Source organism: Chenopodium quinoa, unplaced genomic scaffold (genome assembly GCF_001683475.1).
Source record: "Chenopodium quinoa cultivar QQ74 unplaced genomic scaffold, ASM168347v1, whole genome shotgun sequence".
Lineage (NCBI taxonomy): Eukaryota > Viridiplantae > Streptophyta > Magnoliopsida > Caryophyllales > Amaranthaceae > Chenopodium > Chenopodium quinoa.
Genome location: NW_018743331.1, coordinates 6,191,504 through 6,206,223, shown reverse-complemented (window position 1 = coordinate 6,206,223; position 14,720 = coordinate 6,191,504). Strand labels below are relative to the sequence as shown.

At 45.7% G+C, this 14,720-nt stretch overlaps 1 pseudogene; it reads right to left on the bottom strand.

The window, feature by feature from the left end:
* Positions 1 to 11,008: 11,008 nt before the first annotated feature.
* LOC110737580 lies at positions 11,009 to 14,275 on the bottom strand (annotated as a pseudogene).
* Between the last annotated feature and the right edge of the window lie 445 nt (positions 14,276 to 14,720).

Sequence of the window (14,720 nt, the reverse complement as noted above, 5' to 3'; positions counted from 1 at the left end):
TTAAGGTAAATTCCTTTGATTTTAGTTTATTTTTCTTCGAATTCGAACTCCTTCCCTTTTTTTTCGACTTTTTTCTTCGAAATTATCAATGGCAAGAGGAGTTAGAGGTAGAGCCCGTGCTCCAAGAAGAGCAAGGCCAATTCCCGATCCTAGGAACAGGATTGGGACCTGGAATGGACAAAGGCCAGAGTCTGACCCTGCTGAAGGGATTAGGGCGACTCCAATTTCCTCGGCTCCTCCTCAGAGAACGGAGGGGCCGAGCGCTTCTGGACGGGACGATGAAGTTTCCGCTGTCCTTTGGGATATCCTCCCCGGGTTTTCAGAGTGGGAGAATGCCGAAGTAGCTTCGGCCATGATAAACAACCGCCCCTACTCATGGTGGGTGGAGAATGCCGAACAGTATCGGTTTGCCGAGCAAATTGAGTTGCATTACGGCATTTTTGAAGCTGATGGGTATTGGTGCCGAATGCCCGTGGCATCCGATAGAATCCATCGTCCACCCCCGGGGTATGTGGGGGTGTACACAAGACAGCTTCAGTATGGGCTGAGGTTCCCTTTGGACGTATTCGACCGAGACTTGCTGATCCATTACAATATCTCCCTATGTCAGCTAACTCCTACCAGCATCCGAAGGATGATGACATACTTATGGGTCTGCAAGTTCTTCAAGTATGTGCCGAACCTGCACTACTTCAAAAAGCTTCATCGGCTACTGCCAAATATTTCAAAGTGGGCACGGAAACCATGGTTCTAGGTGGTACCGGATTGAGTCTCGGCCCCAGTACCTAACCATGTGGCCGAACGACTCTTCAGACAAGGACTGGAGAGGTCAATGGATTTGGGTTAGGGCACCCACGGACCCGGGCCACCCTTGCGTCTTCAGCGCCCCCCGGTACCTTGCTGAGCCTGATCCCGACATGGGAAGTCTAGGTCCCCCCGCAGATAACGGGCCAGATCCGAACCTTAATCAACAGAACATCTTCGGCAAGCTGCCGAACCGGGGGGGCAGCGGCCGAATGCAGCATATCCCGGAGACTTGGCTCCCCGATACGCATTATGTTTTCCAAGAGAACATGCTAGCAGCTGTTGGCCTCAGCCGAAAGTTTAAGGATGGTAAGCTTCTTCGGCTGGGGCCGAGGCTTTTTAATTATCTCTTTTTCTCCTCACTTCGCTTTTTTATGCTGTGCCAACCTAACTGAACTGACCCTTCCCCTTTTCTTTTTCAGAGCGGGACGAGACCAACGTCGGCATTAACTACGCTCGTCTTGACGTCAACCGAGAACGAGTTGTAACTGATCGGGCCCCCTCTATCACTGAACCGAGGCATAGGGAAGTTCATCTAGACTCTTCCCACTTCCAAATTGAGGCTGTTGCTCTGTATCAGAGGCAGAAGCCTTGGTGGAAGAAGAGAGATCCCTGGTTTCAGCTTCTAGACGAAGAAGCTGAAGCTGCCCGTACGGCCGAAGAGGTTGCACGGGTTATTGAAGCTTGTGAAGGAGGAGAAGGGTCCTCCAGGGCTGCTAAAAAAGAAGCTGCAGCTAGGGCAGCTGAAGAAGACGAGGCTTTGCTGAAAACCTCGGTGAGCTTTCAGACTTAACTTTGTTTATTTCTGTTGTTTTTTTTTTTTGTACTCACATTCTTCCTCCCCCCTGTCTTTTACAGTCTGAAGAGAGTAACATACACAGAGAAGGGAAAGCCCCTGTTCGTCCCGAAGACCAGATACAAGAAGAGTCTTCAGACTCAGACATGGACGAGCAGCCGCTTCAGAAAAGGCGCCGAAGAATGGCCATCATCGGCCCGCATGACTTTCAGCGGAGGCCGATGACCATCGGCGTTGCAATAAGGGAACCCGAGGAAGGCAATGGATCGCCGAGGGTTCCCCGACCACCACCTCAATCACCTCCAAAGACCCCTCCGCCACCTCTTGAGATGGAGGTGGATCAGAAAACTCCCGAATCTAAGGGAGGGGTCCAAGAAGAAGTTCAGTAGAGTGCCGCTGAGCACAAGAATAAGGATGCCGTGATGCCCAGTGCTGAGGGTTTCACGGCAGACATTGCAAGAGAGGTTGAGGCTTTCGTCCTCACCCCTGAAGAAGAAGAGGTCATAATAATTGACTTTTCTGAGAAGGATGATGCTGAGCCATCCAAAGCTAAAGAAGCTCCGTCGTCATCCTTTCCTTCCTTCCAGACTCTGCAATCTGGAGAAATGGGTTTCTCGGTCCCCCGAATTCCAATCCCAGATCACATCTGGGACCTCATATGGGGTCAGAACCGAGAAGGTGCTGCAGCCTACTTCGGCGATTTTGCTGGCACGTCCCAAGTAGATAGGGCAAGAATCTGGTCGCTGAAGGCCACTGCTGGGATGGGCGAATCCAGCAGATCAGTTCCTGACCCAGCCAGGTCTAACCAACTGCTGATGATGCAGGTGATTTTCCTTGCATTTATTTCCTCTAAAATTCAGCTCTATTTTTATTTTTTTTTTATTGTAACTTGTGCTCCTGTTTTCAGTTCGTGCACAATCAGACTCTCACTGTAGAGCTGATAGATACCCTACAAGATAGGGTAGACGCTGCCGAGCACGACAAAAAAGTAGCCGAAGAGGAGTTAAAGCTTGTTAAGCTGAAGCAAGCAGCAGCCGAAGAGAAGCAGTAGAAGGGTGAGGAATACGAGAAAAAGGCTGCTGAAGCCTTCAAAACCTTCTGCGACGCTATGGAGAAGGAAGTTTTTCCCCCACTGATGGAAGGGGAAAAATTCCTCCAAGAGCACATGGGAGTGGACGTCCCCAAATTCAAGGCTGCCATCGAGAGCCGAATCCAGGAAGGAGCTGCTGCACAAGCTGAAGTGCAGCAACGGCTAGAAGCTCTTGAAGCCAGCAGAATGGATGCTGAAGAGATGCTCCAAGCCAGGGATGTCCAACTCTCAGAGGCTGCTGCTGCTGCTGAAGCTCAGAGAGCTAAGCTCCAAGAGGCTGAGGATCAGCTGATGGCCAAAAAGCAAGAAGTGGCCCAGGCTCAGACAGAGGCTTCCCAAGTTCAGCAGGAGCTGAATGAGCTGAAAGGTTCCTCCTCCAAGCTCGCCGATGAGCTGAAGAAATCCAAGGAAGACTTGGAGGAGACCCAGAAGAAGTTGGCTGATGCTGAGGCTCTACTCAAAGTCCGTGTCTATACCCAGGAAGAATATGAAATGGGTTTCAGAAACGGGTTCAGAGTGTGCCGAAGAGTCTGCCTTCATGCTGAGCCAAAGCTGGACTGGTCCAAATGTGCTGAATGGGTCCAGAATCCTGAAGACCCTCATATGAAGTATGCAACTCCAGTCGAAGCTGAAATTCTTAAGGCTGAGGAAGCCGAAGAAGAAGCTGAGAGAATGGAGTTGGAGGCTGAACAGAGGGAAAGGGAGGCTCGGCAGAGTGCAAAGCCTGCTTCTTCTGCTGCTGGGGCTGAGACCACCATGGAGCTCAACAATGCTGACCAGTCTGATCCTCGGCTGAAGCATAGGCTGAGAATCTTGCGGTTCATCATGCGCTCAACTTTAGACTTGCCGCTTTCTGAATTTTTTGCCTTGTTTTTTGCTTCAGCTTGCCTTGTCGTACAAAACAATTTAATTTTTTGCTTCTGTACGTATTTCGGCAGCTGTTATTTTCCGCTTGTGGGCGGCTGCCGATACAGTTTATTTGAACTTGTAGCTCAATTTCTGAGCATAAATTATTAATTTGATGTTCTTTTCTTCAGCTGCTTTGTTTTTGAATGATTTACTGTTTCTTCAATTCTGCTGAACATAAACTTGCACTGGTAGTGCTTCTTGCCCCCCCAGAAATTGAAGTATGGCTTCAGCTGAATAAACAATTTCTTTATTTATTCGAAACACAGGGCCAACTGAAGGCAATGCTTCGGATAACGCCTTTGGAGAACAAATCTTATGGAAGCTTGACTTCAGCTGAAAGACTAGAGTTCTTTAAAAAATGGATATCCGAAACACAGGACCAACTGAAGGCAATGTTTCGGATAATGGCTTTCTGGGATACAAGGCTCAGTTAAGGCAATATCCCAGAATTGTCCATGGACTCATGTCTTTGGAGAACAAGTCTTACTGAAGTTGGACTTCAGCTGAAAGACCAGTGTTCTTTAAAAAGACGAGTTTTGTCAGCAATCTGAAACCCAGTTACCCGAAGGCGAAGGTTTCAGACGAGGCTGAATAAACAATTTTCAACTGTTGCTGTTATTCTTGATTTTCTGTCTATCATTGAAAAATGGATATCCGAAACACAGGGCCAACTGAAGGCAATGTTTCGGATAATGGCTCTCTGGGATACAAGGCTCAGTTAAGGCAATATCCCAGAATTGTCCATGGACTCATGTCTTTGGAGAACAAGTCTTACTGAAGCTTGACTTCAGCTGAAAGACCAGTGTTCTTTAAAAAGACGGATTTTGTCAGCAATCTGAAACCCAGTTACCCGAAGGCGAAGGTTTCAGACGAGGCTGAATAAAAAACCCTTAAAGAGTAGATAGAACCAAGAAAACTTTGAAAGGATAAAAAGTTGTAAACATTTATATAAATGGTGGCTCCAAGGCCTTTCATTAGTTCAAAATGTACTTACAAAGATTGTTCTGCCCCGAAGGGTTTACACATGATATTTTTTCAGTACATCAGCGTTCCAGTGATTTTTCAACTCAGTTCCATCCAACTGCCGAAGTCGGTATGTCCCTGGCTGAAGCTCATCACAGATTTCATAAGGTCCCTCCCATGCAGCTGAGAGTTTCCCATGGATTCGGCCTTTCTGAACTGCAGCAGCATTCCGAAGGACAAGGTCTCCAATTCTAAGAGGCCTTGCATGGACCCTTCGGTTATAAAATTTGCTGATTCTCTGCTTATAAGCGACCATTCTGTCTCGGGCTGAGTCTCTTACTTCGTCGAGGAAATCGAGAGATTCCTTCATCAGTTGCTCATTCTCAGCCGAGAAGTGGTGCACTCGTAGGCTCTCTGAGCCAATTTCCACTGGAAGGACGGCTTCGGCACCATACACCAGTTCAAAAGGTGAATAACCCGTTGCCTCTTTTTCAGTTGTCCGAAGGGACCAAAGGATTCCAGGGAGCTCCTCCAGCCACTTGGACTTTTGATCTTCCACCCTCTTCTTGAGGGCATTTAGGATCTGTTTATTTGCAGCTTCGGCTTGTCCGTTACTTTGCGGGTGGCATACCGCTGAATATGCCAGTTTGATGCCGAACTGATCTGTATACCGCTTCAACGGTAAGTTATCAAATTGCCTCCCATGATCGAAGACAAATACTCTCGGGATGCCAAATCGAGTGATGATATTCTGCCAGATAAATTTTTTGACAGTTTGCTCTGTAATGTTCGAGGCTGCTTCGGCCTCGATCCATTTACTGAAGTAGTCAACACCAACTATCAGCCATTTTTTCTGGTACACAGCCTCTGGAAATGGTCCCAGTATATCCAGTCCCCATTGGGCAAACGGGAGTGGATTAAGGATCGGCTGAAGATCCCTTGCTGGCTGATGGATAACTGGAGCGTATTTTTGACATTTTTCGCATTTCCGAACCAGCTCCTTAGCATCTGCAATCATGGTGGGCCAGTAATATCCAGCCCTCAATGCCTTGTGGGCTAAGGTTCTTCCCCCAATGTGGTTCCCACAGATGCCGAGATGAATCTCCCGTAGGATATAATCTGCATCTGTTGGTCCCACGCATTTCAGCAATGGGGCTGAGAAGGACTTTTTCAGAAGTTCCCCCCTCAAGACAATGAACCTTGAGCTGGTTCTCTTCATCTTGGAGGCCAAAGCTTTATCTTCGGGAGTTTCTCCCCGAAGCTTGAAAGCTAGGATGGGGTCCATCCAACTGGGCTCTGGGTCAGCGCAACATACTTCAGGTGCTTCGTCGACACTTCTCTCTCGACGCATTTCTACATATACAGATCTGTTCAGCTCGGTAAGAGATGAACTGACAAGTTTGGAGAGTGCATCGGCTTGAGTATTCTGACCCCTTGGGATCAGCTGAACCTCAAAAGTTTTCAGCTCTGCAATGACTGACTTGATCTTGGCAAGATAAGCTATCATGGAGGGCTCTTTGGCCTTGTAGCTGCCGCTGATCTGATATGCAACTAGCTGAGAGTCTGTTTTCAGGCAGACATGATCGGCTTCCAGGGAGATGCACAATTCTAGGTCGGCGATTGCTGCCTCATATTCGGCTTCATTGTTCGAGGCCTTAAAAGAAAATTTTAGTGCATACTCAAAGGATTTGCCTTCGGGAGAAGTTATCACTACTCCTGCCCCCGAACCGTTTTCGGTGGAAGATCCATCCGTAAACACGGTCCAAACTTTCTTTTCACTGTCTAGCGCTTCTTGGTATGAGCATTCGGCCAAGAAATCCGCTAGAGCTTGAGCCTTAATGGCAGCCCTCGGACGGTAGCTGATGCTGAATTCGGTGAGCTCAAAAGCCCACTTGGCTAGCCTACCAGATTTTTCAACCTTGCCGAGAACTTTTTCCAACGGCTGATCAGTTAAGACCACTATCTGATGACAATCAAAATAGGGCCTCAGCTTCCGAGCAGCTACTACTACCGCGAAAGCGACTTTCTCGAGTAGAGGGTAGCGAGTCTCGGCATCCGTCAGTGTATGACTGACAAAGTAGATCGGTTGCTGACTTTTACTTTCTTCCTTCAGCAGTACTGCACTGATGGTGGCTGGGCTAACGGCCACATACAGGTACAAAGTCTCTCCTTCATCTGGGCTAGCCAGCGTTGGGAGTTGAGCCAGATGCTCCCGAAGCTGTTTAAAGGCGTCTTTTTGCTCTTCCTCCCAAACGAGCTCTTTTGTTTTCGGGAGTTTCAGGGCTTTGAAGAAAGGTAACACCTTATCCGAAGCTCTGGAAATGAACCTCGAGAGGGCTGCCATTCTTCCGGTGAGCCACTGAACATCCCGCTTTGTCTTCGGCTTAGGAAGGTCGAGCGCCGCTTTGACTTTGGAGGGATTGACATCAATCCCCCTTTTGCTGACTATGAACCCAAGGAATTTCCCTGACTTCACGCCGAAGACACACTTCTTCGGATTCAGCTTCATTTGATGCTTCCTTAAGGTGGCGAAAGTTTTAGCCAGGTCCTTAACATGGTCCTCAGGTTTTTTGCTTTTGACGATCGAATCGTCGACATAGACTTCCATGTTTCGGCCCTTTTGATCGGCAAAAACCTGATCCACCAGCCTTTGATAGGTTGCCCCCGCATTTTTCAATCCGAAGGGCATCATTTTGTAATTGTACACCCCAGCGTTCGTGACGAATGCTGTCTTTGCTCGATCGTCGGGGTGCATGAAGATCTGATGATACCCCGAGAATGCGTCCATGAAGCTAAGCAAGGCATGGCCACTTGTCGAATCGACTAGCTGATCGATCCTTGGCAAGGGATAGAAATCCTTCGGACAAGCCTTATTTAGGTCCGTGAAGTCAACGCACATCCTCCAGGTACCATTGGCCTTCTGAACCATCACCACATTTGCCAGCCATTCTGGATATTGGCAAGGCTCAATGAAGCCTGCCTCCAGCAATTTTTTGACCTCGGCTGCGATGTCTCGGTTCTTATTAGCGGAGTAATTCCGCTTCTTTTACTTAACTGGTCGACACGTTGGGTCAACATTAAGCTTATGGGAGATGAGGTCTGAACTTATCCCGGGCATATCAGCTGCCGAGAAAGCAAACACATCTCTGTTGTCCCGAAGGAGCTGAATAAGTTCACAACGGGTGTTCGGATCGAGGTCCATCCCGATTGTTACACATTTCTCAACGTCTCCTTCGACCAACTCAACTGTTTCAGTCTGTTGGTCCATGTCCATTGCTGATGGACTGGACTCTTCATAATCTGGCCTGCTGCCTATGTCAGCAGGTGTCCCAGTCTTTTTGTTCTTCGGCTGGCTCTCTGAGTCTCGCGGTTCAGCAGAAGAGCTAGCCTTTTCCCTTTCGGGCCCTTTACCTCTGGGTTCAGATCCTTTAGCTGAAGCACTTAGGCCTTTCGGCTTTTTTGTGCTTGGCTCTCTTTATTTTTCTTTCTCCTCCTCATCCTTGTCGTCATCTGGGCGACTACTGGATGACTTGAGGTAGTTGCACCTTCGGGCGTCCTTTTGGTTGCTCTGTATCCTTTCGGGGAAGCCGGCGTCTGAGACGTAAATCATCAGCTGATGATAAGTTGAGACGACCCCTTGGATCTCATGAATTATGGGTCTCCCCAAAATCACGTTGTACACTGAAGGAGTGTCAATGACCAAAAATTCAATCATGACGTTCCTGGCTGCCTCATCGCAGCCGATGGTGATAGGAAGTGTCACCTTCCCATCTGGATAAGTTGAAGCCCCGTTGAACCCGGATACCGGGTAGGGTACCGGCGTAAGGTGCTTGGGCTTCAGCTTAATTTGATTGTAGGCCTTTCGGAACAGAATGTTTGCTCCGCTGCCACCGTCAACAAGGACCTTACTGACGTCGTGGTTGGCCACCGTGGCGATGATCACCAACGGATCCTCGTGAGGGTATGTTATCCCCCGGCAGTCGGCGGCTGTGAACGTCATGTTCGGCACCGGCGACTGGGGAGATTGAATGTCAGCATTGTTCACCTGGTGAGTCAAAGCTCTAAGGTGTCGCTTGTGCTCCCTCCGAGAGTATATTCCTCCCGAGATAACATTGATCGGAGGGAATTTCCCCTCCGGCTTTTTACTGTTCTTCCGGGGGAAGTCGAGGTCTTGCCGAGAGTCCTTTGCTGACTTCTCGGATTCTTTTTTCTCGCGGTGATCCGCGATGTATTTTTTCAAGTATCCCTTCCGGACCATGTCCTCTATCTGGTCCTTCAGTTGGATACACTCCTCAGTGTTGTGTCCCGAAGACTCGTGGAACTCGCACCACTGATTTTTATTTTTTCGCTGATACCACTCTGGGAGTGGTCTCGGCTTTCGGTAACTCTGCTCCTCCTTCGTCACGCTGTAAATTTTGGCGCGTGGAAGAGAGAGCGGAGTGTAGGACTCGTATCTGCCTGTGTATAAGGCAGATTTTTCCTTCTTTGGGTCGCTGGCCGAAGATTGCTCTGAGGCCTTTGACTTTCCCTTTGCCTTATGGCCTTGGCCTTCAGACAAGGGTATTTGTCTTTGTTTCCCTCCCCCGAATTGAGGTTGGGTTTTCGCTTTGTTCCATTCTTCGGCTCGGATGAACTTATCCGAGGCATTCAGAGCTTCCTCCAAGGTCTGCGGGGTATGCATGACCATGAAGTCTAGGAACTTCCCGGGCTGAAGGCCATTCTGCATTGCAAAAACGGCTAGCCCCTGGTCCAGCTGAGAGACGCTGGATGACTCGTTACTGAAACGGGTCAGATAGTCTCGGAGGCTTTCGGTTTCCCCCTGTTGTAGACTCATGAGTTCTGCAGTAGTCTTCTCTCGGCGGTTTGCCGTGGAAAACTTGCTCCTAAATTTGGAGGACAGATCATCCCACCCTGTTATGGAGCCTTGCTTTACTCCCTTGGAGATCCACGCTTGCGCGACCCCCTTGAGAGTGGTTGGGAAATATTTGCACAAGTCGCTTCGGATCTGGGGCAAAGATGCATATGAGTCTCATACGAGGCCACGTGATCCTTCGGATCCGAGGTCCTGTCATATGTGATGTGCGACGGTATTTTAACCGTGGGCACGTGCTCTTCCAGTATCCATTGCTCGAATGGCGAACTGGCGGGTAGCATAACGGCCTTGCCCTTGTTCCTAGCCGAAGGGACCGCGCTCCACCCTCTTAGAGAGGTAGGAGTGGTTTTCGTCCCTGGCTGGGAAGTCTGGGCCTCGGCCGCAGGGAACGAGAGGCGACTGCGCACGCTCGGTTCTTTGCCGCCGAGTCGGTCGAGGACGCTTCGGCGAACAGTCTCAGGTTCTCGGTGAGTAAATTCTGGCCGAGAAGCTGAGCTGCTGCTCTTATGCGTCTCTGGTCGGGAGGATGAGGATCCTTTTAAAAATTGAGGGTTCTTTTTCCTCTCTTTTTCATTTTTCCAGGTATCCTCTTCCCACTCTTCCAGTTCCCGGAAGGAAGGAAGCTTCCCACCATCATGGTCTTGCTTCCTCCGCTGATGCCGGGTATGCGGAGGAGTTCGATCACGAGGTGGTGGCATATTTTGTGCCCTCATCGCCTCCATGAGCACTGCCAGCGCTCTTGCCACCTCTTCCGAGCTGGGCCCCGTCAAAGGGGTCCTCGGCCGAGTATGGGAATGAGGGCGCACAGTCGATGGTTGGCTTTGGGGCACTGAATGTGTCCTATGATCAGACTCACCCCTGCTAGACCGAGAGTGACTCGGCCTATGATGAGAGTCATGAATTACGGGAGAAAGGGAATCCTCCTTGTATGATCCTCCCCCCGAGCTGGCACCCTTGGGAGAGTTCCGGTCCGGCGAGGGTGATGGTGTAGGGGTTTTAGGCTTTTCGCCCGCTCCTTGACGGAGGCCTTTGCTCTTGCGGTTCTTAGCCATTGCTACTAAGATAATTGCAAGATGATCTTGGTTATAAATTTGGCTTAAAGATTTTTGAAAGTCTTCCCCACAGACGACGCCAAATTGTTTCGGGTGAAAACAATGGGACCTTGCCGAAGGTCCGATGAAACGGAGAAGACTAGATTCGGTCCAAGTTATGTTGGGCCGAAGGTTTCCTGCACAGTAAACACACGTAAACTAGCCTCGGGGGTGTTGCCGAGGAAGGCCCCTCCGATGCTAAAGTCAGTACAATGTGTTGAAAGAGAAGACTATGCAAGAGAGTTAGTTGCTTGAGGCTTTGCTTGAATTAATGAGAATATATCAGAATCTATGTAAAAATGTAATATTGATGGCTTTTATACCTCTTCATACATGGAGAAGTTGAGCCTTAGCCCAATTGGCTTGCCTTGAGGGCTGATCTTTGACTTTAGCACAATTGGAGAGATGAACCTTGACCTTGGGCTTTTAATTGGATCATTTAATGCCTAAGCCCAATTGAACTAAATTGGACCCAAACACTATCAATCAGATATTTGAGCAGATATTTGATCTTTGACACTAGACTGAGTTGAATGCTGCATTTCCTAAGCAGTTTTTGTAAAAGGATCAATCATGTAGTTTGAACAACGGGAAGCTAAATAGGAAAAGTCTCAACCATTTATCGGCTAACTAGAGCAACAGGGAAAATGCAAACCAACTCACCATCCATAAATCCCGAGCATCCACCACAGCTGCCAGCATAAGATCAAGATCAGACCAATAAACAGTAATAATTGATGGACAAGATCCCCTATTCCATAGAATGACAGCCATCCTCTGACCAGGCAGTAGACAGCCCACTCGTAATTATGGAGTATTTCATAAGCTGTCAATTTAAAGCATCTCATGCCTGTAAAAATGAGCACAATACCATATTGAAATTGGTTATAGTCACGTTTCCAAACTTATATCCAATCAAATGGAGGATGATGATGTTAAGGACACTGTAATTAAGGATATATATATTGTAACAAGAAGACAAATCCTTTATTATGATGAGTAAGAGCAGATTAACAGTTTTTTATGGAGGGAGTATTTATTACCTCAAGATCTCCATCCTGCCTAACCTTATATCCTTAAACTCCTAGCTGATCTGATCATAAAATATGTCAGATTTATCTAGGAAAATAAGGTAAATATATGACACCATTTCATCTTACCTTGATTGACAGCAATAACCTCCTTGTTACTCAGCAGTTCAAAGGTATTTTGATTTTGATCGCACATCACATCCGATCAACAGAGGAGCCTGCAGAAACCAACTCTGGATCCTTATTACAATATTACAGGTCATATATATATATATATATATATATATATATATATATATATATATATATATATATATATATATATATATCTGATTGAGTTGCTTAACAGGAGCTAGAAATGCATAGTTTTACTAATGCCCATATGCTAAAGTGAGAGCGATACTCTTCCTGTGTCATCCCTCCATTGCCCACTTCAAGCATGTCCGGATCTGTGGATGACAATACACTTTTAAATCCTTGTGTGAATCCAATAAACAAGCAGCATTGAGGTATATATAACCAGCAAAACTGATCATCTCCTCTTACCATTCCATGCTCCAGGACGAGCATGTAATGCCCATTTGTCATTTTCGTCTGCTATACTGGTGATGCTGAAGTGCAAGATCAATGTCCAGCATTAATAAATCAATGAAGCAAATAAGGCCTGCTAAACTAGAATACAATTTCACCTCAGTACTAAATCCAGATTTTAACCAGATAGCGCAAAGTAAAACATATTGAAAGGACAATGCAAAGAATGACATGGAATTCTCTCCTTTTTACCTATCCCATTTATCTTGGATATCATTAGTTGTTCTCCAACTGTTTCCAACACTTGGGGCCCATGATGCAGGATCTTCTTCTCCCCTGCTCATCAACAAGCTTCTATGTTAACATTTTCCTTACAAACTATTCCTGTTTACTTTTATTTTCGGTTGTAAACATAAGCGCCTACTATTGGAAGTGTTGCAATGTTGTAGATTCTTCCTCGTGATTTAGCAGAAACAATTTTTTTTGGGTTTTTCTAAGCTATACCCCTAAGGTAGCCGAGTTTCTAAGGTGTACCCATTCTTTTTCAAGTTTCTAAGCCGTGCCTTTCAACTGCTTATCAATACTAAAATGTACCCTTATTAGTTGTTTAAAAGTTAATTGAAAGTGTGATTTCGTGGCTTCAGTTTCCGTTATTAGGGTTGCGGTGGCTAAGATTTCTTTCTCCTATCATTTCCTTACCTTTTATCATCTTTTTATTAAATTTATAGTTAACTTTATGTGACGTGGAAGTTCCAAGGAGGGTACCATTCATTAATGGTAGTGAGTTGAGGGGCACAACTTAAAATTTGAAAAAGCATGAGTATATCTTAGAAACTCGACTACCTTAGGGGCATAGCTTAGAAAAACCCTTTTTTTTTTTGATGAGCGACTTACCAATTACATATGGAGTAATATATCTTCCCGGCTTCCCGCCACTGTTCAATAAGGCCTTCCTCATCTCAGGGTACCTATATCAGAAACTGGGGTGAGGAAAAGGAGAAGATACTTGTAGTCTAGTACCTAAACCACGGTATATCAGTTTGGTAGAACATCCGTGGATAAATACTAATACACCTTTAATGTACTAACAATCATTCTTTTTTTTTTTTTTTTTTTTTTTTTTTTGTTTGTGTTTAGAGATCACAAGGATGAGTGATGAGCATCAATCTCAGGATCACCTGGAACCGGAACGGAAGCTTTAACCACTTGAGCTATCCCTCATTCTCTACTAAAAATCAATATTAATGGTAGGTGTACTGGTGTACATACCTTTCCTTTGCGCTTATCCCGGTGTTTTCACAATTATCATATTTCAAGCAATCAATTCCCTAATCAGAAAATTTTGAATGGAAAAATCAATAACAATATATTGAGAAGACAACTCTGATGCACACTTACCTCAATTTACATTTGCAGTGAAGTTGCTTGCTTAGATATCAAGAAAAGAATAGCTCACCCACGATGCAAAGGATTTTGCGTCTTGCTCTTCATGATCAAGTGATCCTGGCACGGTCTTGCTACAAGTCTGAGTTCTGAGTCTTCTGACATAAATAATGAAAAATATGGGCACAGCTAAAGTCTGCTCAAATTCATATTAATTATTTATTCAAATGAGACCCCAGTATTAGTGAATATTACCCTGCATCTAAGTAGATACCGGCCTTCAGCCCACTGATGTGCAAATCATAAACTAGTGCACTGATTCCCGATGGAAATACTGAAAGCTTAGGGACCAAGTAGCCCTGGAATATTTTGCAATTAGCCTATTTAGGACCGAATGGTACAGATTTGACAGACAGCAATTCAAGTAATAACATGAACTTGAAACAAGAGATATGATAGCAAATAAAGCACCTCAGAATCTCTGTTAAGCACTGCCCAACAATCATCTGGTACAGTACAGTGAGTGATAGAATAAGTACTACAAGAAATTATTCTATACTTTACTATAGTCAAAACAGCAGTCAAACTACAAAAATCACATAATGTATATAAATTGCCGATGTTTATATATTTATATCCTAGATCTGCTAGGCCGCTTGACACCATTGCATCAGCTGCAAGAGAAGTTTATAATAAAGCAATTCATCTTCTTACTGAATACCTTACATAGCACTTCCAAAGTTACAATTATTTTCGGTTGGGAAAGCTATTACCTGTTTCTCTGATTGTTACCTCGTCAAGAAAAATGAAATAGTCCAGCACCAATTTTTATTTTATTTTTAATCCATGAAAAATTGTGTAGTTATATTTAATCATAAAATACTTTAGGAAATATGCAATTGATCAACCAATTCCTAACCTTTATTTATCTTGAAAAAAATTACGTTACCAAAAGTTTTGGAGGGAATTTTATTTTAGGATTTTTTGTCAGATTATGCCTTAATTGACTTAGTATCATGTTAGGGTTAATTAGGTATAAGTTCCATGTGTTAAACTTTGATTTTGGGCATGTTTCGGACTTGTTTTTGGGCGGGGGAACTGAAATCCGCGAATGGAATTACAGCATGATAAGCATGAATTTAAGGTCATAAATCTGATTATTTTGATTGATTTTCTTGCCCAAAACAAATTAGTATCATGTTAGGCTATCACCAAATTAATTTGGCATGATTCCAAGCAAGTTTGATTT